This window comes from Nicotiana tabacum, chromosome 14 (assembly GCF_000715075.1).
Source record: "Nicotiana tabacum cultivar K326 chromosome 14, ASM71507v2, whole genome shotgun sequence".
NCBI lineage: Eukaryota > Viridiplantae > Streptophyta > Magnoliopsida > Solanales > Solanaceae > Nicotiana > Nicotiana tabacum.
In genome coordinates, this window is record NC_134093.1 from 25565221 (window position 1) to 25577993 (window position 12773).

A 12773-nucleotide genomic window follows, 5' to 3' on the forward strand; every position below is an offset into this window, starting at 1 on the left:
GTTTTAAGGCAAATAACGGAAACATCTAAAAGAAGTTATAACTATTGAACTACAACCCAAAAAATTCAAAGTCTACTAATTTGTGCCAAGATCTAGTGTCACATATGTATGGGCAACTAGTAGAATGTACAAAAGATAACTATCCTACTATCTGAAATAGAATACACAAACAAAAGCAAAAGAGAAACTCTGCATGCTGCTGAACAGCTTAGAAGGGGGCAACTTACCGTGAAGTCTCAGTCCAATATCAAGTATGTGCTCCGGGCGGGTAACTAGATGCACCAGCCTCAGTTCTTGTACAATTAAGTACAGAAGCATAGTATGAATACATAAACAATATGTACCCAGTAAGTATCATGTATAACCTCAAAGAAGTAGTGACGAGGGGTAGACTTTACACTTACAAGGGCCAGCAATAATGTAATTAAAGTTTTATGCTAAGTATGGATAACATGAATAATAATGACAGTTCAATAACGGGAAGAGATAAGGTCTTCTTTCAAAATAAAAACTTCAATTTCGGTCATATCATTTAACAACTTACATTTCAAGGCACTTAAGTAGTATAAATCACTGAGAGTTCCAAATAATTAACATGCGCAATTATGCCGAGGTCGTACGGCCTGGTCCAACATAATATTAAATCATGCACTGCCGAAGGGTCGAATGGCGCGAACCATATATGCATCTATTTAATACTGAGGCGCTCGGCCCGATCCACAAATAGCAATTATTTTTAAGGAAACACAAATTCTCATTTACAATCAAGTATTCTAATAAACTTTTTAAATAGGTGAACTTAGCCTTTTTTCGAATTCTTTTGTAAAATTCTAACATGATTAGAGTAATTGAATTAGCAAGTAAGGGCACAAACATTTCGAATAAGGCATGATACGCAGCCTAAACTACCCGGACAATAGCATAATAGTAGCTACATACGGACTCTCGTCACCTCGTACGTACGTAGCCCCCACAAATAGGTGCACACATTTATTTAATTCACCTATGGTGTTAATTCCCTCTTACAAAGTTAGAAAGGAGACTTACCTCATCTCAAAGCCGACTTCCCAATTAAAGAACGCGCTCAAACCTCCAAATTTGACGCCAAAGGACTCGAAGTTAGTAAAACATTACATAAACTAATCCATCTATGCTCAAAAGTTCATAATTCCCCCATTTAAGTGATTACCCAACCTAAATTGCAACATTTCTAAAATTCACCCCCAGGCCCACATGCTCGGATTCCGGAAATTTTCAAAGAAAGTAGTTACCCATAACCTTAGGAACATAAATATATTATTTTTACTAAATTCCATAATAAATTTCGTGGTTAAATCTCATTTTTATAAAAAACCTAGGTTTTCACCTAAACCCATGATTTTCACTAATTTAGATGTTACAATCTACCCATAAAATATGTATTTAACTCACATTAAGTAAAAATTACTTAATTCACAAAGCTAGTTCAAAATCCCCTCCTTCAAAGCTCTCAAATCGCCCAGCGACTTTCGCACCTGCGGTGCCTTGGCCGCATCTGCATTCTCGCACCTGTGGCAAATGCCTCGCAGGTGCACTTTTCCCTCACCTGGCCAGTCTCCACACCTACGGACATAAGGAGCCGCTTCTGCAGGCCTAGTCACACCTACGTTCACAGCTCTCGCACATGCGGTCGCGTAGGTGTGCCCAATCTTCCGCATTTGCGGTTCTTGGACTGCCCTTGGTCTCTCGCTTCTGCGACTCGAGGCTCGCACCTGCGGCTGGCCAAGCGTAGGTGTGATTATGACAGAACCCTGATGCTACAGTTGTTGCTTCCCAAGTCCAAACTTGGTCCGGGCCTCATCAGATTAATACTCAGGCCCTCCCGCCCGGGCCCCGCTCGAACATACCAAAAAGTTTGGAATCAATAAACGGACTTGCTTGAACTCTCGGGACACCCAAAACAACATTAAAACTAGGAATCACACCCCAAAACCAATTGAATCCTGGTTGGGCCTGAACTAGGAATCACACCCTCACACTTGGAATCACACCCTCACACTCAGTTTTCCTTTCTTACCAAACTGCATTATACCCTTCATTGGGGAAACCTTCAAGAATATTCAATCATCTTTGTTGAACTCCAAATCCCTACGATGCACATGCGAATAGGACTTCTAACAACACTGAGTAGTTTTTAACCGCTCCTTAGTGATCTTAACCTTCTCCACAACCCGATGCACGAGATCTGGTCATATCAACTCTGCTTCCCCAATCTCGAACCACCTAATGAGAGATCTACATCTACTACCATATAAAGCCTCGAACGGTTACATCTCCCAGCTACCTTTGAAGTCACGAACACAAGCGCGTAACATATCCTCAAGCGTCTGAATAGTCCGCTTTGCCTGCCCATCGGTTTGTAGATGAAAGGTTGTACTAAGATTAACCTGAGTACCCAAACCTTTCTGAAATTTCTTCCAAATATTAGCCGTAAACTATGCCACCCGATCAGAAATGATAGAAACTGGAGTGCCTTGCAACCTGACTATTTCCTTGAGGTACAACTAAGCATATTATTTCGCTGTGTCGGTAGATTTAACTTGCAAGAAGTGTTCCGATTTTGTGAGCCTATCCACAATCACCCAAATTGAGTAAAACTTGTGCGGAGTGCACGGTAGTCCTACCACAAAGTCCATATTAATCATCTCCCGCTTCCACATTGGAATTTTTATGTTTTGTGCCAACCCACTGAGTCGTTGGTGTTCGGCCTTTACTTTCTGACAACTCGGACATCTTACTACAAAGTCCGCCACATTCCTATGCATGTCGTTCCACCAATAGACTCCCTTAAGATCATGATACATCTTTTTAGAGCTCGAAATTCCTAGAAGTGTGAGCCTCGGTTATGATTCTTTCTCGAAGACCATCTACATTTGGGACACATAGTCGCCCTTGGTACCTTAGTCTACCATCATCCATTCCAAGAGATAAATACATAGTATTATGTTTATGAATCCCCTCATTCAATCGTACTAATAATGGATCGTTGTATTGATTCTTTTTTACCTTCACCGCGAGCGGTGATTCTGCCATATTTTGCACAATTACCCTTCCTTCACTAGAGTCTGCAAGAAAAACTCCCAAACAAGCCACCCAATGTACCTTTTTGTCCAAAGGCCTTTGATATGCCTCCAAGTGAGCCAAACTACCCATAGATTTCCGGCTAAGAGCATCCGCCACAACATTGGCTTTTCCCGGGTGATATGTAATGTCGATGTCGTAATCTTTGAGTAACTCCAGCCATCTTCTCTACCTCAAATTCAATTCCTTCTATTTGTAAATATTTTGAAGGCTCTTATGGTCCGTGAATGTATCCACATTAAACCCATACAAATAATGCAAAAACCACTACTGCCAGTTCTAAGTCATGTGTTGGGTAGTTCTTTTCATGATTCTTTAGTTGCATGGAAGCATAAGCTATCACATTGCCATGTTGCATTAATACATACCCAAGTATCAGACTGACGCCGTAGTCAATCATGATTTCAGCTCCTGGAAGCTCTTTTTACAAGTATTAGACCGTTGAAATTTAATTGCCTTCTGCGTCAATTTAGTCAACAGAGAGGCAAGAGTAGAGAACCCCTCTATAGATTTCATGTAATATCCAGCTAAGCCCAAGAAACTACGAATCTCTGTGTGAGTTGTGGGTCTAGGCCAATTCTTCACAACTGCAATCTTCTAAGGGTCAACGTTAATTCCTACTCTATAGACAACATGATCCAAGAATGTGACAGATACAAGCCAAAATTCGCACTTCAAAAACATCGCACACAACTTGTGTTGATATAGAGTCTGCAGAACTACTTCGAGATGATCATCATGATCCTCTCGACCTCTTGAATATACAAGAATATCGTCAATGAACACTATTACGAATGAGTCAAGAAAAGTCTTGGAAACCCAATTCATACGATCCATGAAAGTTGCCGGGGCATTTTTTATCCCAAAAGATATCACCAAAAATTCAAAGTGCCCATACCAGGTCTTGAAAGCTATTTTAAAATTATCCTGCTACCTTATCTTCAATTGGTGATACCCGGATCATAAATCAAATTTGGAGAAGTACTTAGCACCTTGAAATTGATCAAACAAATCATCTATCCTTGGTAGTGGGTACTGATTTTTTATTATGACTTTGTTGAGTTGCTGGTAGTCAATACACATCTGTAGTGACCCGACATTGCTTTTGGAAGTCCGTAGGTTGATTTATGTTGATTTACAGAGATTTGGCAATTTAAAGTTGAGATGTTTGACCGTTGGTTGAATTTTAGCTATCGAGCTCAGAATTTCATTTTGGGACTTAGACTAGGTCCATTATAGTATTTAAAAGTTGTCTGCAAAATTTGGTATCAGTTGGAGTTAATTTGATAGGATTCAGACATTTGGTTACAATTCTAAAGATTCTTGAACTTTCCTTCGAAATTCATGCATTTTAGTGTTCGATTTGTAGTTTTATATGTTATTTTTGTGTTTTGATAGCGCGAGCGAGTTTGTATGACATTTTTATACTTGTGTGTATGCTTGGTTTGGAGCACCAAGGGTCGGATGAGTTTCAGACATGTATCGGAGTATTTTATATTGAAAACCAGAAATCTGGTGTGTAGCAGCCTTTGGTGTCGCAATTGTGATGCCATGATCACAATTGCAAAGTGGTCTGGGCTCTTTGGTATTTCGCATTTGCGAATAAAATGTCGCATTTGTGAGGGAAGAGCTTCCTAGGCCTTTAGTGCTGCAATTGCGAGCTTTTCTTCGCTATTGCGAGGGTTCGTAATTGTGAACCCATATTGCAATTGCGATAACTGCAGCTTAACATATGGGCTGAAAGTTGGGATTTTATCTCTTATTCTTTCATTTCGGAACACTGGACTCTGTAGGAGGCGATTTGAAGAGGGTAGTTTCTCCTACAACTTTGGCTAAGTGTTTCTAATCTATTTCTAATCATATTCCATCAACATATCTTAGATTATAACATCAAAATCATGTGAACAAAAGTGAAAATTAGTAAAACTTTATCATGTTTTTGAAAAATAAGAAATTGAGTTTTGATAGTCGATTTGGATTCGGAATCTGAAACTAATCACATATATGAACTCGTGGGGTCATGGGTAGTCGGAATCTATCATTAGACCCAAGTTTCGACTGGGCTGGCCTCGGGTTGACTTTTATTGTCTTTCTGGGAAAAGTATAAAGATCATAAATTTATCTATTGTAATTGATTTCCCTTGCGTTATATGATGATATTAAGTCGATTTTACTTAGATTTGAGCCATGTGGAGGAGAATTTTAAGGAAAAAGCTCTTTTGGAGTATTGAATTGGCCTTATTGAGGTAAGTATCTTGCCTAACTTTGTATGGGGGGGGGGAGGATTACCCTTAGGATTGGTATTGATTGATTCATTTGTGCTTTGTGAAAGCCGTGTACGTAAGGTGACGAGTGGGTACACGGGTTGTACGTGGTATTTGACCGGTTCATGCTACCTACACTCTTTCCATGTTTTAATTGAATTGTAGTATCATGTTCTAAATTCTCATAGTCAATCTATTCCTACTTGTGTTAGTCTATCCTTACATGCCTTAAATAATTTTGTTAACATATGTTCTACATCATACTTGATAAATTGCTCTCATGTTTTAGTTCAACTTGTTTCCTCTATTATTGTTACATGTTATCTCTTTCATTGTTGATTATCATTATTTCAAGTTATTGTTCATGTTATCTCTTCCATTATTGTTTGTCATTACTTGAAGTTATTGTTCATGTTATCTCTTTCGTTGTTGATTTCCATTTTTAGAAGTCATTGTTATACGCTATCTCGTCCCTTGTGAGTTATCCTTATTTAATAACGCGGTTATACCTTATCCCTCATTGTTGAGTTATTGGTGTTAAAATTGTGAAAATCGTTATCACTTTGAGGCAAAAATGTTATTGTTGAAACATCTTCCTTGTTGAGCATTTTTACATTTATTGTTGTAATTGATATTCTTTTACACGTTGTGGTGGAGTTGTGGTCTATTATTGTGAAAACACCTATATTATTGATTATTCGCAAGTTGTGATATATGGGCACTTGTGGTGTGAGTTATTATTGTGAAATGTTATTGACGCGCATGCGGCGATATAAGGCTTGGGGTTAATGTGCATGCGGCTGTATAAGGTGGGACTTATGTGCGTGTTACTTGTAGGGGAACTACGTGAACCCACGCGACATCATAAGGTGGGCTAAAGTGCGTGTAGCTATTTTGGGAAAACTGTTTTCAAAACCTATTTCAAATGTTATGCTCACACTGTGGTTTAAGGAATGATTGTGATTAAAAGTGTGAAATGTGAATAATCAAAACGACCGGACGTGTGTTTAGAGACATACCTGAAGTGGTGAAAATATGAGGATAGTGGCTACGCATATCATGCTTGGTCTCCCAAGTCGCCTCCTCGACTGGTTGACCCCTCCACTGAACCTTTACTGAAGCAATGCTTTTCGTCCTCAACTTTCGGACGTGCCTGACCAAGATGGCCATCGGCACCTCAAAATAAGTCAAATCCTTGTCCAATTAGACTGAGCTGAAATCTAACACATTGGACGGATCACAATGATACTTCGGGAGCATAGAAACATGGAATACCGGATGAACTGCAACTAGACTAGGTGGCAATACAAACTTGTATTGCCACCTCACCAGTCCTCTCAAGAATTTCAAAAGGTTTGATATACTTAGGGCTCAACTTTCCCTTCTTCCCGAACCTCATAACACCTTCCATGGGTGAATCCCGAAGAAAGACCCTCTCTCCAAACATGAATGCAACATCACAAACCTTCTGATCCGTATGACCCTTCTATCTAGACTGGGCTGTACGAAATAAATACTGAATCAACTTAACCTTTTCCAAAGCATCCTAAACTAAGTCACCGAATGGTGTAGCCTCGCCTGGCTCAAACCAACCCACCGGAGACCTACACCGCCTACCATACAATACCTCATACGGAGCCATCTGAATAGTAAAATTGTAGCTGTTATTGTAGGCAAACTACGTAAGCAGAAAGAACTTATTCTAAGAACCCTCGAACTTCATAACACAGGCACAAAGAATATCCTCCAATTTATGAATAGTGCGCTCAAATTATCCGTCCGTATGAGGGTGGAATGATGTACTCAATTCAACCTATGTGCCTAACTCATGCTGTAAGGCCTTCTAGAATCACAATGTCCTCTGTGTTCCCCAGTAAGAGATGATGGATGCCATCATGACATGAAGTCGGACAATCTCGCGAATATAAACATGAGCCAGGTGCTCTGAAGAATAAGTAGTCACCACCGAAATGAAATGAGCCGACTTGGTCAACCTATCCACAATCACCCATACTACATCAAGCTTCTTCTGACTCTGTGGGAGCCCAACAATAAAGGACGTGGTAACTCGCTCCCATTTCCACTTGGAAAGCTCAAGCCTCTAAAGCCATGGTCTTTGGTCCTTGTACTTCAATTGCTGAAAATTTAGGCACCGAGCTATATACTTGAATATGTCCTTCCTCATCCTCCTCTACCAATAGTGTTGCCTCATGTCGTGATACATCTTAGTGGTATCCGGATGAAGGGAGTATCGCGAACTATGGGCCTCCTGAAAAATCAACTCATGTAACCCATCTACATTGGCACACATAGCTAGCCTTACATATGTAACACACCGTCATCTCCAATAGTAACCTCCTTGGCATCGCCGTGCTGAACCGTGTACTTGACGACAAGCAAATGGGGATCGTCATATTGACGCTCTCTGATACGATCATATAGAGAAGACAGAGAAACCATGCAAGCCAGAACTTGACTCGCCTCTTCAACATCCATTCGATAAAACTGGTTGGCCAATGCCTAAAAATCCAATGGTAGTGACCTCTCTGCTGCCAACAGATTTGCTAAACTGCCCAAGCCCTCCGCCTTTGGACTCAAGGCATCGGCTACCATATTGTCCTTCCTGAGATAATATAGAATGGTGATATAATAGTCCCTAAGCAACTATAACCATCTCCGTTGCTGAAAATTGAGATCCTTCTGTTTGAAAAGATGTTGTAGACTCCAGTGGTCGGGTATAGATGTCACGACCCAGAATTCCCACAGTCGGGATTGTGATGGCGCCTAACATTTCACTTGCTAGGCAAGCCAACGTTAGAGAATCATTTAAACCAATCGTTATTCCATTCAGTAAATAACAATAATTAACCATGATGAAATATAATGAGTGCAGAATAATATAAAAAACAACTGCATTAAATACTACCACCCAGATATGGAGTTGCAATTCACGAGCATTCTAGAATTCACTACAAGCAACAGTCTGAGAGAAATACAACTGTTTGAATGAAAGAAACAGTAAGGCAGAAAAGATAGACGGGGAATTCAAGGTCTGTGAACGCCGACAGATCTACCTTGAGTTTCCGGATAGCGGGTCTAACAACTAAAATCTCAATCAACCCGAGCCGTTACCAAAATCTGCACAGAAAGTGCAAAGTACAGTATCTGTACAACCGACCCCATGTACTGGTAAGTGTCAATCTTAACCTCGACGAAGAAGTGATGAGGCTAAGGCAAGGCACCTCCAAATCAACCTGTATAATTTAACAGTGTATATACAAATAACAGTAATGAAGGGCTTGACAGTAAATATCGGGATCAGGAAATATGCTGGGGAAATATGAGATAAAGGACTACAACAAAATGATAATTGGAACAACCAATATACTATGAATCAACATAAATAGCGAATAAAGTAAAGGAAAAAAAATGCACGGCATCACCCTTCATGCTTTTACTCTCTACCTCACCATAAAGTCAATAGAAATGGCACGACAGCACCCTTCGTGCATTAACTCTCATATCATGGAATGACATCATCATTCGTGCATTAATACTTACAATATGGCACGCATCACCCTTCGTGCATTACCATTCAGAATATGGCACGGTATCACCCTTCGTGCATTAACACTCACAATATGGCACGACATCACCCTTCGTGCATTAACACTCACCATATGGCACAACATCACCCTTCGTGCATTAACACTCACAATATGGAACGGCATCACCCTTCGTGCATTAACACTCACAATATGGCACGGTATCACCCTTCGTGCATTAACACTCACAATATGGCAAGGCATCACCCTTCGTGCATTAACACTCTCCCTTACCATAATACAATGAACAATACGCCATTTGGTTCCACAATATCAATCTCAACTTCGAAATAAAAATCCAATTATCACCGGAAGATCCATAAACATGATAAGAATAATCAATTTAACAACACTAGTCTTAACACATAGCAATTAGGCATGGGAAAGAGACAATATGAGCAATACGGGAGGAAACAGGGAAAACAAGTAAATTGGTGGCGTATAAGTACTCGCCACCTCACATATACGCCACTCACATGAATTTTACATAGCAAATAATCTGAGGTTCCTAATTCCCTTAAGTCAGGGTTAACCACGACACTTACCTCGCTCCGAAGGCCACTCGATACTCAATTATAGCTCTTCCTCTATAATCCACCTCCAAACAACTCGTATCTAATCAAAAATGACTCAATAATATCAAATATTGCTAAAGGAATCAATTACAATTGCATAAATTAAGATTTCTCAAATTTTCCTCCAAAAAGTCAAAAATCGACCCCGGGCCCGCTTGGTCAAAACCCGAGGTTCAGACCAGAATCCATTTACCAATTCACCCCCGAGCCCGGATATATAATTGGTTTTGGTATCCGACCTTAATTTGAGGTCTAAATCCCCAAATTTCAAAATCCCTAGTTTCTACCTAAAAATCTCCAACTCTACCATGAAACTCTAGATTTTAGGTTGAAATCTTTTAAAATGTAGTGAAAGATTGAAATAAACTAGTTTAGAATTACTTACCTATGATTTGGGGAAGAAATGGTCTTTGGAAAATCGCCTCTTGTGTTTTAGGTTTTGGAAAATTTGAGAAATGAATCAAAACTCCCGTCCAAAAGTCATTTTGATCAGCTACAGATGTCGCATTTGAGACCTAGGGTTCGCAAATGCGAAGCCCGCAAATGCGAGAAAAGTATCGCAAATGTGAACTCCTCGCACATCTGCTGCCTTCGCAAATGCGAACCATTTGTTCGCAATTGCGAACATTAAAACATCGCAAATGCGAGAATCCAAGTCCCATCCCATCTTCGCAAATGCGAACAACCGTTCGCAAATGCGCCCTGTGATGATCGCAATTGCGAGCCTGAACATCGCAAATGCGAAGGTCCCCTTCCAACCCCACTGCTCGCAAATGCGATGCTCGGATTTGTGAGCCAGACCTCAAAATTGCGAAGTGTGCAGACCTGAAGCACACCAACTATGATTCCTATGTTCAATTCACTCTGTAGCCTATCTGAAACTGCCCCGAGCCCTCGAGACTCTAAACTAAAGGTGCACACAAGTCTAAAAATATCATACGAACTTGCTCGCACGATCAAACTAAAGGTGCACACAATTCTCAAGATCACTTTAAAATTTTTATTTCCTCAACTGGACGTCCTAATCATGTCAAACCAACTCCGTTTCTCACCAAATTTCACAGACAAGTCTTAAATATTATAATGAACTTGTACCGTGCGCTGAACCAAAAATATGGACCCGGCACTAACAATGTCAAATATCAATCAATTCTTAAAAATAATTAAATTTTCAAACTTTTTTATTTTAATAAAAAATTCATAACTCGACCTAGGGACCTCCGAATTCGATTCCAGGCATCCTGTACTAAGTTTGTGCCCAACAACCGAGCCTCCCCCGGCTCGAACCACCCAACTGGCGACCGACACCGCCTACCATATAGTGCCTCATAGGGAGCCATATGAATGTTCGATTGGTAGTTGTTATAGGCGAACTCTGCGAGGGGCAAGAACTGATCCCACGATCCTTTGAAGTCTATGACACACGCGCGGAGCATATCCTCAAAGATTTGAATAGTACGCTCGGACTGCTCGTCTGTATGAGGATGAAACGCTATGCCCAACTCAACCCGCGTGCTCAACTTATGCTGTACTACCCTCCAAAAGTGCGAGGTGAACTGTGTACCTCTATCAGAAATGATAGACACGGGCACACCGTGAAGATGGACGATCACGCGGATGTAAATCTCTGCCAACCGCTCCGAGGAACAGGTAACTGCCAAAGTAATGAAATGCACTGACTTAGTCAGCATGTCCACAATGACCCAAATGACATCGAACTTCCTCTGAGTCAGTGGGAATCCAAGAATGAAATCCATGGTGATACGCTCCCACTTCCACTCAGGAATCTCCAACTTCTGAAGTAAACCACTAGGTCTCTGATGCTCACACTTTATCTGCTTGAAATTTACACACCGAGCTACATATGCAACTATATCCTTCTTTATCCTCCTCCACCAATAATGTTGTCGCAAGTCCTGATACATTTTGGTGGACCATTTGAGACCCTGCATTTTCAAAATTTTATCATCTCCAACAGTAACCTGCTTGGCACCACCATGCCGTACTGTTTCTCTAAGGACAAGCAAATGAGGGCCATCATATTGCCGATCTCTAATGCTAAAAAAAAAAGACCGAGCAACTATACAAGCTAGAACACGGCTGGGGTCAGAAAAATCCAACCTCACGAACTGGTTGGCCAGGGCCTGAACATCCAATGCAAACGGTCTCTCATCGACTGGAATGAACGCAAGGCTGCCCATACTAGCTAACTTTCTACTCAAAGAATCGGCCACCACATTGGCCTTCTTGAGATGATACAATATGGTGATATCATAGTCTTTCAATAGCTCCAACCACCTCCTCTGACTCAAATTGAGCTCATTATGCTTGAACAAATAATGCAAGCTCCGATGATCCGTGAATACCTCATATGGCACGCCATAAAGATAGTGCCTCAAAATATTCAGCGCGTGAATAATGGCTGCCAGCTCTAGATCATGAACAAGGTAATTTTTCTCATGAACCTTCAGCTGCCGCGAAGCATATGCAATAAGCTTGCCACCCTGCATCAATACCGCACCTAGACCAAAACAAGATGCGTATAAGATCCTGAACCTGAGGGTAACACCAATACCGGTGTCGTAGTCAAAGTTGTCTTGAGCTTTTGGAATCTCGCCTCACACTCGTGTGACCACCTGAACGGGGCACCCTTATGGGTCAACCTGGTCAACGGGGCTGCTATATATAAAGTTCCCTCCACGAATTGACGGTAGTAGCCTGCTAAACCCAAGAAACTACGGATCTCTATAGCTGATGTGGGTCTAGGCCAGTTCTGGACTGCCTCAATCTTCTTAGGATCCACCTGAATACTCTCTGTTTATAAAACGTGACCCAAGAAAGCAACTAAATTCAACCAAAACTCGCATTTTGAGAACTTAGCATATAACTGGTTGTCTCTTAGAGTCTGAAGGATGATCCGAAGATGCTACTCATGCTCCTCTTGGTTGTTGGAGTAGATCAAGATATCATCAATAAACACAATCACAAAGGAATCCAAGTAGGGCTTGAACACCCGGTTCATCAAATCCATGAATACTGCTGGGGCATTTGTCTGCCCAAATGACATAACTAGAAACTCATTGTTACACCCCATATTTTCGTACATGAAAGTATGCCATAAACGAATTGATGGTATTAAATTAGATTAAGTGGATAAAGATTTCTTTTGTGTGGGCTTCCACATGGAACTAAACTAGGCCAAGGTGGCA